General features: G+C 38.4%; 1 non-coding gene across 1 annotated transcript; it reads left to right on the top strand.

The window, feature by feature from the left end:
• Window positions 1-4749: 4749 nt before the first annotated feature.
• On the top strand, window positions 4750-4857 carry LOC112753497 (small nucleolar RNA R71). Its single transcript, XR_003177882.1, has one exon. It is a non-coding gene; the product is annotated as a small nucleolar RNA R71 (small nucleolar RNA).
• The last annotated feature ends 10404 nt before the right edge of the window (window positions 4858-15261 follow it).

The raw sequence follows: 15261 nt of genomic DNA, 5'->3' as shown, positions 1-15261 counted from the left end.
CATATCAAGGCATCTAATGGTAATAAGAGAGGATTAATAATAAGCAAATATAAGATCAAAGAAGTATGTTTTCAATCTTAGCACAAAACCAGGAAGGAAAATGTAAAACATGCAAATAGTATAAATAAGTGGGTAAAGAGTTGATAAAAACCACTCAATTGAGTACAAGATAAACCATAAAATAGTGGTTTATCATAATTCCCTCGAACCATTGTGAGCCAATTCTTTGGGTTCGGGTTCACACTTTGATCATGGCCGTTCTTAGTGATCCATGCATTGGCATAGAACACTTGAACCATTAAGATTCTGACTTGTTGGATTGGGTTGGTGAGAGCTTCCCAACCTCTTCTTTGAATCTCACATCAGATCTCCGAATATTCACTCTTTTTGAGATGAATCTCTCCATCTCCCATGACTCGGAGGTGGAAGCAATTGCCTTCCCTTTCCTCTTTCTAGAGGTTTTTCCGGTCTTAGGTGCCATTAATGGTTATGAAAAAATAAAAAGCAAAGCTTTTTCTCATACCAAACTTAAAAGGTTTTGCTCATCCTCGAGCAAAAGAAGAAAGAAAGGAGTAGAAGAAGAAGAAAAGGAGGAGATGGAGGGGAGGAGTGGATTTGGACAAGGGGGTAAGTGTGTATGAGGTGTGAAATTAAAGGTTGTAAGGAGGGGTATTAATAGGGTAAGAGAGAGAGAGGGAATTCGGTTATGAAGGGGTGGGTTTGGGAGGGAAATGGTTTGAATTTGAATTGTGAGGTAGGTGGGGTTTTATGATGGATGGATGTGAGTGGTGAAGAGGTTGTGGGGAAGAGGGTAGGATTTGATAGGTGAATGGTGTTTGGGGAAGAGGTATTGATGTGATTGGTCAAGGGTATTTGGGGAAGAGTGTTATGGAAAGGTGTGAAGAGGAGAGAAGAAGAGGTGGGGTAGGTGGGGATCCTGTGGGGTTCACAGATCCTGAGGTGTCAAAGAATTCTGCTCCCTGTACCATTCTGGCATTAAACACCAGTTTGCTGCCCTTTTCTGGCATTTAACGCAAGCCAGACATCCTTTTCTGGCGTTAAACGCCAGTATGTCTGCCAATTTTGGCGTTTAACGCCAGCCAGACACCAGACACCTTTTTCTGGCGTTAAACGCCTAGAATGCTGCCCATTCTGGCGTTTAATGCCCAGAATGCTGCCAGACTAGGCGTTAAACGCCCATTCTGCTATCCTTACTGGCGTTTAAACGCCAGTAAGCCTGTCCTCCAGGGTTTGCTATTTTTGATGCTGTTTTTATGACTTCACATGATCATCAACCTAAAAAAAACATAAAATGACAATGGAAAATAAATAAATATAATTAAATAACATTGGGTTGCCTCCCAATAAGCGATTTTTTAATGTCAATAGCTTGATAGTGAGCTCTTAGAGAGCTTCACAGAGACTCAGAGCTTAATGATGGCCTCCAAACACCAAAATTAGAAGTTGTGTGTGGGCTCTGTTTGACTCTGTATTGAGAGAAGCTTTTCATGTTTCCTCTCCATGGTTACAGAAGAAGATCCTTAAACCTTAAACACAAGGTAGTCCTCATTCAATTGAAGGACTAACTCTCTGATAGCAAAAATTGTGTTGGTTAGGATTTTCTCTTGTAGAAATAAGAATTTCGTTGTAAGCATAGCTCCAAACCAACAAATAACTCTCACATCAAATTAAAATATGGTTTTGTCACATGTACAAACCCCAATAAAAATTAACCGAAGTATTTAGACTCCGGGTCGTCTCACGAAGAATTACAATGAAGTGATCAATTATTGGTTATAAAGGGGGTAAGGGGGTTGGTTTTATATTTTTGCAAGAAAGTAAATGGCAAGAAAAATTAAATGACACGAAGAGTAAAAAGAGCAATTAAAGAAAGCAAGTAATAAAGAGAGACATTCATGGGAAAGATTGAGATCATAGGCTTTCTATCCTAGTCATGCAATGATTAATTCATCTTATTTAGTCAACTCCAACAAATAGGGAGAAAGTCAAACAAGACTAATCAATCATACCACAATAATACACAAGAATTTATCTCATTACGTCATCTCCAACATTGGAAGAAGGTATCATATTATCTTCCATGAGAGAAAGTCTAACAAGACTAGCTAATCTCAATCCAAAAGTCCAAATCAACTTACTAATTAAATTAGCAAAAGATTAGCGTCAATGGAAACAATATTAGCTAACAACTCTAGATCACCAACATAAGTTGGGTTTTCATGACTCAAGATTACCTAATTACTCTTTCCAAGCCAAGAATGCTCAAAATCTACTCTAACATTCTTCCAAGCATTTTATCAAACACTTGGAAGGCATACAAGGAAAGCATGATAAAAGTGCAAGAATGATAAATCTACCAACTACTAATTGCAAGAAAAGTAAATCAACAACTCAATTCATCAATAAAAAGAACATCAAACATTAATTTGCATTAAAAGAAAATGGAAATCCAACAAGGGTTCATCAACATAAAAGTAACAAAATAAAGGAAATGACAAGTAAAACTAGAAGAGTAGAGATATAACAACAAGAAATTAAAAGGAAAAACTAAATCAAAACAAGAATTAAAACTTGGATCCAAGAAGAATTAACTAAAACTACCCTAAAATCTAGAGAGAGGAGAGATCCTCTCTCTCTAGAATTCTACCCTAAAACATGATGAAAACTAAACTATGACTACTTGGTTTATTCCCCCTTCAATCCTTGGGTTCAATAGCATCAGAAATGGGTTAGATTGGGCCCAAAATGAGCTGCAAAATTGCTGAGGGCGATTTCATTAAAGTGGACCCACGGGCAGAATCGACGCGCACCCGTACATAGCGCGTGTGCGCCCCTGATCGCGAAGCAACATATGGTAAAATTTCTATCATTTCGAAGCCCCGAATATTAGCTTTCCAACACAATTGGAACCGCCTCATTTGGATCTCTGTAGCTCAAGTTAAGGTCGATTGAGTGCCAGGAGGTCGGGCTTGACAGCTTTACGGTTCCTTCATTTCTTCATGAGTTCTCCCAATTTGCATGCTTTTTCTTCATTTCTTCCATCCAATACTTGCCTTATGATCCTGAAATCACTCAACAACATATCAAGGCATCGAATGGAATTAAAGTGGATTAAAATTGGCTATTTTAAGGCCTAAAAAGCATGTTTTCACATTTAAGCACAAATCAAGGGAGAATTATAAAACCATGCTATTTCATTGAATAAATGTGAGAAAAGTTGATAAAACCACCCAAATTAAGCACAAGATAAACTACAAAATCGGGGTTTATCACTCTCCTCTGTCCACATCAATCACAGCTCTTGCTGTGGCTAGGAAGGGTCTTCCAAGGATGATGGATTCATCTTCATCCTTCCCAGTGTCTAGGATTATGAAATCAGCAGGGATGTAAAAGCCTTCAACCTTCACTAAGACATCCTCTACAACTCCATAAGCCTGTTTTCTTGATTTGTCTGCCAATTCTAGTGAGAATTTAGCAGCTTGTACCTCAAAGATCCCTAGTTTCTCCATTACAGAGAGTGGCATGAGGTTTATTCCTGACCCCAGGTCACATAGAGCCTTCTCAAAGGTCATGGTGCCTATGATACAGTGTATGAAGAACTTTTCTGGATTCGGTTTCTTCTGAGGTAATTTCAGTTGAACCAAGGCATTCAGTTCATTGATGAGCAATAGAGGTTCATCCTCCCAAGTCTCATTACCAAATAGCTTGGTATTCAGCTTTATGATTGCTCCTAGGTACTAAGCAACTTGCTCTTCAACAATATCTTCATCTCTTCAGAGGAAGAATACTCATCAGAGCTCATGAATGGCAACAGTAAGTTCAGTGGAATCTTTATGGTCTCTGTATGAGTCTCAGATTCCTTTGGTTCCTCATTAGGGAATTCCTTAATGGTCAGTGGACGTCCATTGAGGTCTTCCTCACTGGAAATCACTGCCTCTTCTTCCTCTATAGGTTCGGCCATGTTGGGTATACTGATGGCCTTGCACTCTCTCTTTGGATTCTCTTTTGTATTGCTTGGGAGAGTACTAGGAGGGATTTCAGTAACTCGTTTACTCAGCTGACCCACTTGTGCCTCCAAATTTCTGATGGAAGACCTTGTTTCAGTCATGAAACTGAGAGTGGTCTTAGATAGATCAGAGACTATGGTTGCTAAGTCAGAGAGGCTCTGCTTAGAATTCTCTGTTTGTTGCTCAGAAGATGATGGAAAAGGCTTGCTATTGCCAAACCTATTTCTCCCAACATTATTATTATTGAAGCCTTGATTAGGCTTCTGTTGATCCTTCTATGAGAAATTAGGATAATTCCTCCATGAAGGATTGTAAGTGTTTCCATAGGATTCTCCCATGTAATTCACTTCTTCCATTGCAGGATTCTCATGGTCATAAGCTTCTCTTCAGAGGAGGCTTCTTTAGTACTGCCGGATGCAGCTTGTATTCCAGTCAAATTCTGAGAAATCATATTGACTTGCTGAGTTAATATTTTATTCTGAGCCAATACGGCATTCAGAGTATCAATCTCAAGAACTCCTTTCTTCTGAGTCATCCCATTATTCACAAGATTTCTTTCAGAAGTATACATGAACTGGTTATTTGCAACCATTTCAATGAGTTCCTGGGCTTCTGCAGGCATTTTCTTAAGATGAAGGGATCCACCAGCAGAGTGGTCCAATGACATCTTGGACAATTCAGACAGACCGTCATAGAATATACATAAGATGCTCTATTCTAAAAGCATGTCAGAAGGACACCTTCTGATCAAATGCTTGTATCTTTCCCAGGCTTCATAGAGGGATTCACCTTCCTTCTATCTGAAGGTTTGGACTTCTACTCTAAGCTTGCTCAACTTTTCCTAAGAGTTCAGGCTTTCTTTAGGTTGTAAGTCCAACCATATCCTAGCTCTGTCTCTTACAGCAAAGGGGAAAAACATAAGCCTGTAGACCTCAGGATTAACCCCATTGGTCTTAACAGTATCACAGATTTGCAAGAATTCAGCCAAGAACTGAAGAGGATCTTCCAATGAAAGTCCATGAAACTTGCAATTTTGCTGCATTAGAGAAACTAATTGAGGTTTAAGCTCAAAGTTGTTTGCTCCAATCGCAGGAATTGAGATGCTTCTTCCATAGAAGTCAGAAGTTGGTGCAGTAAAGTCACCAAGCACCTTCCTTGCATCTCCACCATTGTTGTTGTTTTCGGCTGCCATGTCTTATTCTTTTTCAAAAATTTCTGTAAGGTCCTTTCCAGAGTGTTGTGCTTTAGCTTCTCTTAATTTCCTATTTAGAGTCCTTTCAGGTTCAGGATCTGCTTTAATAAGAATGTTCTTATCCTTGTTCCTGCTCATATGAAAAAGAAGAGAACAGAAAAGAAGAGGAATCCTCTATGTCACAGTATAGAGATTCTTATGTGAGTAGAAGAAGAGAAGAATAGAAGAATAAGGTAGAGAGAGAATAAATTCTTGATAAAACTTAACAAATTACATGCAAATTCACTAGGAAAAGATAGGAAAGATGCTCACGCATCCCTAAACCTAACAAAAACTAATAAACAAGCAAAAGGTAAACATATTCACATATTCACAATAGCCAATAACATAACACCATTGCAATTCCCTGGCAACGGAGCCAAAAATTTGATATGAAAAATTATTGTCGGTCTAGAAATTCTCTTAATAGAAAAGGAATTTCTTTGTTATAAGCATAGTTCTAAACCAACTAATAATTCTCAATCAAATTTTAAAATATTGGTTGTCACAAGTACAAACCCCAATGAAAATTAACCGAAGTATTCAAACCTCTGGTCGTCTCACAAGGAATTGCAATGAAGTGCTCAATTATTGGTTATGAAGAAATATGGGGGGTTTGATTTGGAAATTAGCAAGAAAAGTAAATAACAAGAAAATAAATGACAAAAGCTAATAAAAGAAAGGAAAGGAACTCTTGGCTAGACATGGGAATTGAGATCACCATCCTTGTCATCAAACCATATATTGACAATTATGAGGACCCATTAAGTCTACTCCTATACTTGAAGTAAGTACAATATCTACCTCAATGTATTAAGTACGTCAAGTAGGCTTGATCAACATCAATCTATAAGTCCTAACCTAGCTACTAATTGACTTAGTAGTAGGTTAGAGTCAATGGTTATCAAATTGACCATATAGGGTTCTCAAATCACCAATTCATTGAGACCCAATGACTCAAGGTCCCCCAATTCCCTTAGCCTAGGCCAAAAGTAAAGAGAACTACCCAAAAACTAGAGGAACCATTCTATCAAACACCTAGAGTGCAAGAAAGGTAAACATCATAAAATGCAAGAATTAATAAAAGCTACAACTAACATGAGCAAGAAATTAACAATAACAATGAAGATAAACATAAAGAGACATGGGAACAAAAAATTGCATTAAAAGAAAATTGGAATCAACAAGGGTTCATAAGCATAAAAGTAACAAATAATGGGAATACAAGTAAAACTAGAAGAATAGAGATGTAACAACAAGAAATTAAAAGGGAAAACTAAATCAAAACAACAATTAAAGGCTGGATCTAAGGAAAATTAACCTAAACTACCCTAATTCTAGAGAGAAGGGAGAACTTCTCTATCTGAAATTCTACCTACAACATGATAAAAATTACACTATGAGTCTCCTCCTCCCAATCCCTTGCCATCCTTGGGTTCAAAAGCATCATAAATGAGTTGGATTTGGGCCTCCTTGAGCTCAGAAATCGCCCCCGTATATTGCCCTTAAGTTGGTCACGTGCCGCTTGTCACGCATACGCATGGGTCACGCATACGCATCATTGGAAATTTTCCTGTCACGCGTGGGCATGGGGTGACGCGTGCACGTCACTTGCGAAACTTTCATTTCACGCATACGCATGGGTGATGCGTGCGCATGGCATTCAATTAAGCAAATCCTCATTTCTTCATGAATTCTCCATTTTTGCATGCTTTTTCTTCATTCCTTCAATCCAATCTTTGCCTTCGAATCCTAAAATCATTTAACAAACATATCAAGGCATCGAATGGAATTAAATTGAATTAAAATTAGTGATTTAAAGCCCTAAAAATCATGTTTTTACTCTTAAGCATAAATTAGGAGCAATTCATAAAACTATGCTATTTCATTGAATAAATTTGAGAAAATATGATAAAATTGCCTAAATTAAGCACAAGATAAACCACAAAATTGGGGTTTATCAAGAGACCCAGAGAAAAGGTTGGGAAGTCCTAACCAGTCCCATTTAAAATGTTGGGATTCTAATGGTGCAAGAGTTCTATGCTAATGCATGGGTTACAAAAAACCATGACACTATTGTAAACCCAAATCCAAAGAATTGGAGCACCATGGTCCGAGGTAGAATCTTAGATTTCAGCCCGAAAAGTGTGAGGTTGGCGTTCAACTTTCCTCTAATGCAAGGAGACCCACATCCTTACACTAGAAGAGTCAACTTTGATCAAAGACTAGATCAAGTGCTCTCAGACATCTGTGTGGAATGAGCACAGTGGAAAAGGGATTCTCAAGGCAAGCCCATTCAACTAAAAAGGCTTGTCCTTAAGCCCATAGCTAGAGGATGGTTGGAATTTATCCAACACTCTATCATCCCTACTAGCAACCGGTTAGAAGTGACTATTGAAAGGGCCATCGTGATTCATTGCATCATGATTGGAAGTGAGGTGGAAGTACATGAGGTAATTCCTCAAGAACTGTACAAAATAGCTGAGAAAAGCCTTTCACAAATGCAAGGTTTGCATTCTCTCACCTCATCTGTCATATATGCAATTCCGCTGGAATTGTCATAGAAGGAGACATCTTCATCGGGGAAGACAAGCCCATCACTAAGAAGGGGATGGAGCAAACTAAAAAGCATGCACAAGAGCCTCTGCAGCCGCCTTAGCATGAAATCCCTGAGATGTCTCAAGGGATGTATTTTCCTCCTCAAAGCTATTGAGATCAATGGCATACTTCCATGGGAGAATTGAGCTCTAACATAGAGCAATTGAGGTTATGAGGGAAGACCAAAGATCCATTCCACCATCCTCAATGAAATAAGGGAAGACCAAAGATCCATTAGAGAAGACCAAAGGGCTATGAGGGAAGAACAACAAAGGTAAATGAGTGACATAGAAAATATCAAGCACCATATTGGATCCTCAAGGAGGATTACTAGCCGCCACCATTAAAAGTGGATTCGTTCTCTTTATCTCCTTTTCTTTTGTATTTTTCTATTTTCTGTTATGTTGTGTTGTCTGTTCTCTTGTTCTTGTTGCAAGATCATTTGCATTTATGTCTTAAGGCTATAAAATGTTCCATATATCTCTCACCTTGCTTAAATAGAAAATTTTATTTAAAAAGAATTGAGAGATACATAAATTTCAAGTTTATAATAAAAATAGTTCAATTATCTTGATGTGGTGGCATTGCTTTTGTTTTCTGAATGTATGAATAAACAGTGTGTAACAACCCCAATTTTTGAGTACGCGAGATATTTTCTGAAAGTACGGATTTCTTCAGAAGATCAGTAAGGGGAGAACCTCTGCTATATCATCAAGCATCTCAATCCTCATTGTCATTATATTATCTTTAACTCAGGACCTTAGTTGAGATAAGCCCGACAACGCAATCACGAAGAACCTGGTTTTTGAAGCGTATCAGTTAGGAGTTTTGATTCTGGTTTCCGTAAATAGTCTCAGTTTGACGAACCGGACTCGATTCATGGGAGAAGAGAGATAATAGTATAAAAACAGGAAATTGGTTTAACCGGATTCAAAGTTTACTAGTGCAGCTTAACACCAACATTCTCTGATGACTTTAGCAATGCTAAGGTTTCATAATACATGTTCTATTCTCATAATAAATATGTTACTAGTGTCATTTATGCTAGTAGCTCAGAAAATAAATTTTAGAGATATTTTTACAAGTGTTCCGATACATCTAGTTTTAGTAGTTATACACCGGAGATATTTTAATATTATTTTAACCCACCTCCAAGCCAACCAATCACAACTCTCCTTATACCCCCAAGACACTCCAAGGCTGGTCATTTACTCCCTTTGGCCAAAAATGAGAAGACAGAAAAGAGAGAAACTTTCATGACACTTTAATCTTGAAAGCTTGATTTCTCCTGAACTAAAACTCAAATTAAAATTCCAATCCGAACAAAATGATCCTCTCTTCTTTCTCAACATGATCATATGACTTATCAAGGCTGGAATCAAGGTGAGTTGGCTGCACCATCTCCCTTTTGCTTCGGTTTCAAGGAAACATGCTTAAACATGTGTTTTCTTGATGTTCTTCCTTAGGAAACATGCTTAACTTGACTTGAGGGCCAACAAACGTTAATTTCCAGCAAGTCTAAGGTGAGAAATCCCTTCCTAACATGCTGAGTGAGATTCGGTCAGTTGAGGGTTTTTGGATTTAATGTTGCTCTTGATGTGATTTAGAAGGAAAAAGTGCTTAAGGACCACCTGAAAGTATAACCAATTTTGGAGTAACAAAACTAGGTAGGGTTTGGTAAAATTAATCTTGATTAATTATTTTTGAGATGTGTGATTATGATATGGTTTGGTTATCCTTCAAATTGATTGCTTATATGAGTTATTCTTGGTGAAAGTTTGTTAAAATTTTGATGAAATTTGATGATATTCAAGCTATGAAACATGTTCTTGAGTGCAGTTGGAAAAAGGAACCTTAAACCTTAAATTGGGGTTGAATTTGTGTTGAAATCAAGTAGGAAATAAGGGGCTTTGGTGGCTACAATTTTATTATGAATTTTGGTAAAAAATCGGTTACTGAAAAGATTGAAAAACGGGTAAAAACAAAGAAAGAATCTGAAGAATTTATGAAGAACACGAAGAACACTTTGTGTGTGATGAAGAAAATTGAAGAACAGGCATTAGATGTTTAAAAGGGCAAAGAAGTAAAATTTTTGGTGTTTAGGGGGTTATTTGGTAATTTCCAAAAGTTAGGGTGGTTAAAGTAGAAATATTAAAAGTTACAGGTGGTAAAAAGTGAATTTTAAAGGTTAAAAGTTTTGGCTAATTTTCGAAAATTTAATGATGAAATAATAAATAATAATAAAATAATAAAATAATATGAAAAAGGCAGTTTTCTGTAAAAGGTTTAGACAGACAACTTTAAGCGCAGAATCTCATAATTACCTTCATAAAACACTTTGCGAGTGGTAATAACATGTTAATGAGGCAAAGATAAAGGAAACATAAAAAGTTAAAGACATGGTAAAAACCAAAGAAAATTCTGTAAAGTTTTAATGACAGAAAAATAGATAGAGATTAGTGAACGAACTAGGGCAACATAGTTAGCCCTTGAGTTGTGGCTAGGGTTTGGTATTTGGTGCATGGAATTGCAATCACACCTTTGCAACTCCGCACAACTAACCAGCAAGTGCACTGGGTCATCCAAGTAATACGTTACGTGAGTAAGGGTCGATCCCACGGAGATTGCCGGCTTGAAGCAAGCTATGGTCATCTTGTAAATCTTAGTCAGGCGGATTCAATGGGTTATGAGGTTTTGATAATTAAAATATAAATAAAACGTAAATTAAAATAAAGATACTTATGTAATTCATTGGTGGGAATTTCAGATAAGCGTTTGGAGATGCTTTGTTGCTTCTGAACCTCTGCTTTCCTATTGTCTTCATCCAATCATGCATGCTCCCTTTCATGGAAAGCTGTATGTTGGTGGATTACCGTTGTCAATGGCTACCATCCGTCCTCTCAGTGAAAATGGTCCAAGTAGGGTTTCTGTACGGCTAATCAGCTGTCGGATCTCTCATCTCGGATGAAAAATACCAGGCACAGCTACCTCACGGCTAATCATCTGTCGGTTCTCACTTGTGTCGGAATAGGATCTCTCTATACTTTTGCACACTGTCACTGCGCCCAACATTCGTGAGTTTGAAGCTCGTCACAGTCATCCCGTCCCAGATCCTACTCGGAATACCACAGACAAGGTTTAGATTTTCCGGATCTCAAGAATGCTACCAATTGGTTCTAGCCTCTACCACGAAGGTTCTAATCTCACGGATTCGAATGCTCTTTTGTCAGGAGAGGCAAGTCAAATCCGTGGATCAGAGACCCAAGAGACTATACTCCAACTGTCGTCCAATGACTACGTTGAACATCATGTAGACCGCTTGTGGTTGTCAGGAACGCGGATCTTGGCTAATCGAGTAACGAAGATAGTGGGTGATTGTCACAGGTCACCCCTTCATCCTGACTTAACTGAATTAAGTACGAGAGTATATCTTGGAGAAGAAGTAAGCATGAATTGAAAGAGAAACAATAGTACTTACATTAATTCATGAAGAACAGCAGAGCTCCGCAACTTAATCTATGAGGTGTAGAAACTCCACTGTAGAAAAATACATAAGAGAAAAAGGTCTAGGCATGGCCAAATGGCCAGCCTCCAAATGTGAAAAGTGGCATAAGATTCTCCGAATACAATAGGAAAGACTAGTATTTATACTAAACTAGTTACTAAGGATTACAGAAATTGAGTAACTAAGTGCAGAGAGTGCAGAAATCCACTTTCGGGGCCCACTTGGTGTGTGCTTGGGATGAGCATTGAGCTTTACACGTGCATAGGCCTTTTCTAGAGTTAAACGCCAGCTTGGATGCCAGTTTGGGGGTTTCACTCCTGTTCTGGTGTCAGTTCCGGCGTTTTACGCCAAAAAAGGGTCTCTGGCTGGCGTTGAACGCCAGTTTGGGCCATCAAATCTCAGGCAAAGTTTAAACTATTATATATTGCTGGAAAGCCCAAGATGTTAGATTTCTAGCCCAATTGAGAACGTGCCAATTAGACTTCTGTAGCTCCAGAAAAACGCGTTTGAGTACAGAGAGGTCAGAATCCAACAGCATCTGCAGTCCTTTCTCGGCCTCTGAATCAGATTTTTGCTCAGGTCCCTCGATTTCAGCCAGAAAATACCTGAAATTACAGAAAAACACACATAATCATAGTAAAGTTTAAAAATGTGATTTCTGCATAAAAACTAATAAAAATATAATAAAAAGTAACTAAAATATACTAAAAATTATGTAAAAACAATGCCAAAAAGCGTATAAATTATCCGCCCATTACAATACCAAACTTAAATTGTTGCTTGTCCCCAAGCAACTAAAAACAAAATAAGATAAAAAAAAAGAGAAAATACAATAAATTTCAAAAATATCAACGAAGATTAGTTTTAATTAGATGAGCGGGACTAGTAGCTTTTAGGAACTCTGAAATACAGATAATGTTATTGATTTTCCTAGTTAAGTTCTTTTTTATTCTTGCACACAGCTACTTTATGAGTCTTGGCCATGACCCTTAGCATTTTGTTTTTCAGTATTACCACCGGATACATAAATGCCACAGACACATAACTGGGTGAACCTTTTCATTGTAACTCAGCTTTGCTAGAGTCCCCAGTTAGAGGTGCCCAGAGTTCTTAAGCACACTATTTTGCTTTGCATCACGACTTTAACCACTCAGTCCCAAGCTTTTCACTTGGACCTTCATGACACAAGCACATGGTTAGGGACAGCTTGATTTAGCCGCTTAGGCAAGGATTTTATTCCTTTTGGGCCCTCCTATCCACTGATGCTCAAAGCCTTGGATCCTCTTTACCCTTGCCTTTTAGTTTAAAGGGTTACTGGCTTTTTCTGCTTGCTTTTTCTTTTTCTTTTTCTTTCTTTTTTTCTTTTTCTTTTTTTTTTTGCAAGATTTTGTTTTTCACTGCTTTTTCTTGCTTCAAGAATTAATTGTATGGTTTTTCAGATCACCAATTACATGTATCCTTTTTAATTATTCTTTCAAGAGTCAACTTTTCTTAATTCCAATTTCAAACATGCACTGTTTAAGCATACATTCAGAATGCAAGATGTATTGCCACCACATCAAAATAATTAAACTAATTTCAAGATAAATTTCAAAATTATGCACTTCTTGTTCTTTTGCAAATAAAAGCATTTTTTTCATTTAAGAAAGGTGAGCAATTCATGGAATCATTCATAGCTTTAAGACATAGACACTAGACACTAATGATCATGTAATAAAGACATAAACATAGACAAAACATAAAGCATAGAAACAAAAAATAGAAAAATAAGAACAAGGAAATTAAAGAACGGGTCCACCTTAGTGACGGCGGCTAGTTCTTCCTCTTGAAGATCCTATGGAGTGCTTGAGCTCCTCAATATCTCTTCCTTGCCTTTGTTGCTCTTCCCTCATGGCTCTTTGGTCTTCTCTAATTTCATGGAGGATAATGGAGTGCTCTTGGTTCTCTATGTTGGAACTCAAATCTCCTAAAGAGGTGTTGAGTTACTCCCAATAGCTTTGTGGAGGAAAGTGTATCCCTTGAGGCATCTTAGGGATTTTTTGATGAGGAATTTTCTCATGCTCTTGTTGAGGTCCATGAGCGGGCTCTCTTATTTTCTTCATCCTCTTTTTAGTGATGGGCTTGTGAGATGAATCTCTCCATCTCCCATGACTCAGAGTTGGAAGCAACTGCCTTCCCTTTCCTCTTCTTAGAGGTTTCTCCGGCCTTAGGTGCCAATAATGGTTATGGAAAAACAAAAAGCAGAGCTTTTTTCCACACCAAACATAAAAGGTTTGCTCGTCCTCGAGTAAAAGAAGAAAGAAAGGATTACAGGAATAAGAGATGGAGGAGATGGAGGTGTGTGTATGGTTTGGCCAAGGGGGTTTTAGGTGGTTATGATGTGTGAAAATGAAGGAGTGATGAGGGGCTTATATAGGAGTGGAGTGGAGAGGGAATTCTCGTAATAGGGGTCGGGTTTGGGAGAGAGATGGTTTAAATTTGAATGCGTGGGGGTAGGTGGGTTGTATGATGGTTTTGGAGGAGAAATAGAGGTGATTGGTGGAGGTTATTTTGGGGAAGAGTGTTATGGAAAGGTGTGAAAAGGAGAGAAAAAGAGTTGGGGTAGGTGGGGATCCTGTGGAATCCACAGATCCTGAGGTGTCAAGGAATTCTGCTCCCTGCACCTTTCTGGCATTTAAACGCCCCTGGACAGCCCTTTCTGGTGTTTAACGCCAGCCAGACACCTTTTTCTGCCGTTAAACGGCAGTCTGTCTGCCAATTCTGGCGTTTAACGCCCAGAATGCTGCCAGACTGGGCGTTAAACACCAATTCTGCTATCCTTACTGGCGTTTAAACGTCAGTAAGCCTGTCCTCCAGGGTGTGCTATTTTTGATGCTGTTTTTGATTCCGCTTTAATTCTGCAGCTATTTTTGTGACTCTACATGATCATCAACCTAAAGAAAACATAAACTAACAATGGAAAATGAAATGAAAAAGTAATTAACATAGATAAATAAGATTGGGTTGCCTCCCAATAAGCGCTTCTTTAATGTCAATAGCTTGACAGTAAGCTCTTATAGAGCTTCACAGATACTCAGAGCATGATTGTGGCCTCCCAACACCAAACTTAGAGTTTGAATGTGGGGGCTCTGCTTGACTCTGTATGGAGAGAACTGGATGAAGCTTTTCATGCTTCTTCTCCATGTTTACAGAAGAAGATTCTTGAGCCTTAAACACAAGGTAGTCCTCATTCAATTGAAGGATTAACTCTCCTCTATCCACATCAATCACAGCCCTTGCTGTGGCTAGGAAGGGTCTTCCAAGCATGATGGAGTCATCCTCATCTTTTCCAGTGTCTAGGATTATGAAGTCAGCAGGGATGTAAAGGCCTTCAACCTTCATTAAGACATCCTCTACAAGTCCATAAGCTTGTTTCATTGATTTGTCTGCCATCTCTAGCGAGATTCTTGCAGCTTGTACCTCAAGGATCCCTAGTTTCTCTATTACAGAGAGTGGCATGAGGTTTATACCTGACCCCAAGTCACACAGAGCCTTCTCAAAGGTCATGGTGCCTATGGTACAAGGTATTAAGAACCTTCTGGGATCCGGTTTCTGCTGAGGTAATTTCTGCTAAACCAAGGCATTCAGTTCATTGATGAGCAATGGAGGTTCATCCTCCCAAGTCTCATTACCAAATAACTTGGCATTCAGCTTCATGATTACTCTTAGATACCGAGTAACTTGCTCTTTAACAATATCTTCATCCTCTTCAGAGGAAGAATAATCATCAGAGCTCATGAATGGCAACAGTAAGTTTAGTGGAATCTCTATGGTCTCTGTATGAGCCTCAGATTCCTTTGGTTCCTCATTAGGAAACTCCTCAGTGGTAAGTGGACGTCCATTGAGGTCTTCCTCACTGT

Source organism: Arachis hypogaea, chromosome 15 (genome assembly GCF_003086295.3).
Source record: "Arachis hypogaea cultivar Tifrunner chromosome 15, arahy.Tifrunner.gnm2.J5K5, whole genome shotgun sequence".
In the NCBI taxonomy this organism is placed as follows: domain Eukaryota; kingdom Viridiplantae; phylum Streptophyta; class Magnoliopsida; order Fabales; family Fabaceae; genus Arachis; species Arachis hypogaea.
Note: the sequence above shows the minus strand (reverse complement) of the source record. Positions and strands in the feature narration are given on the sequence as shown.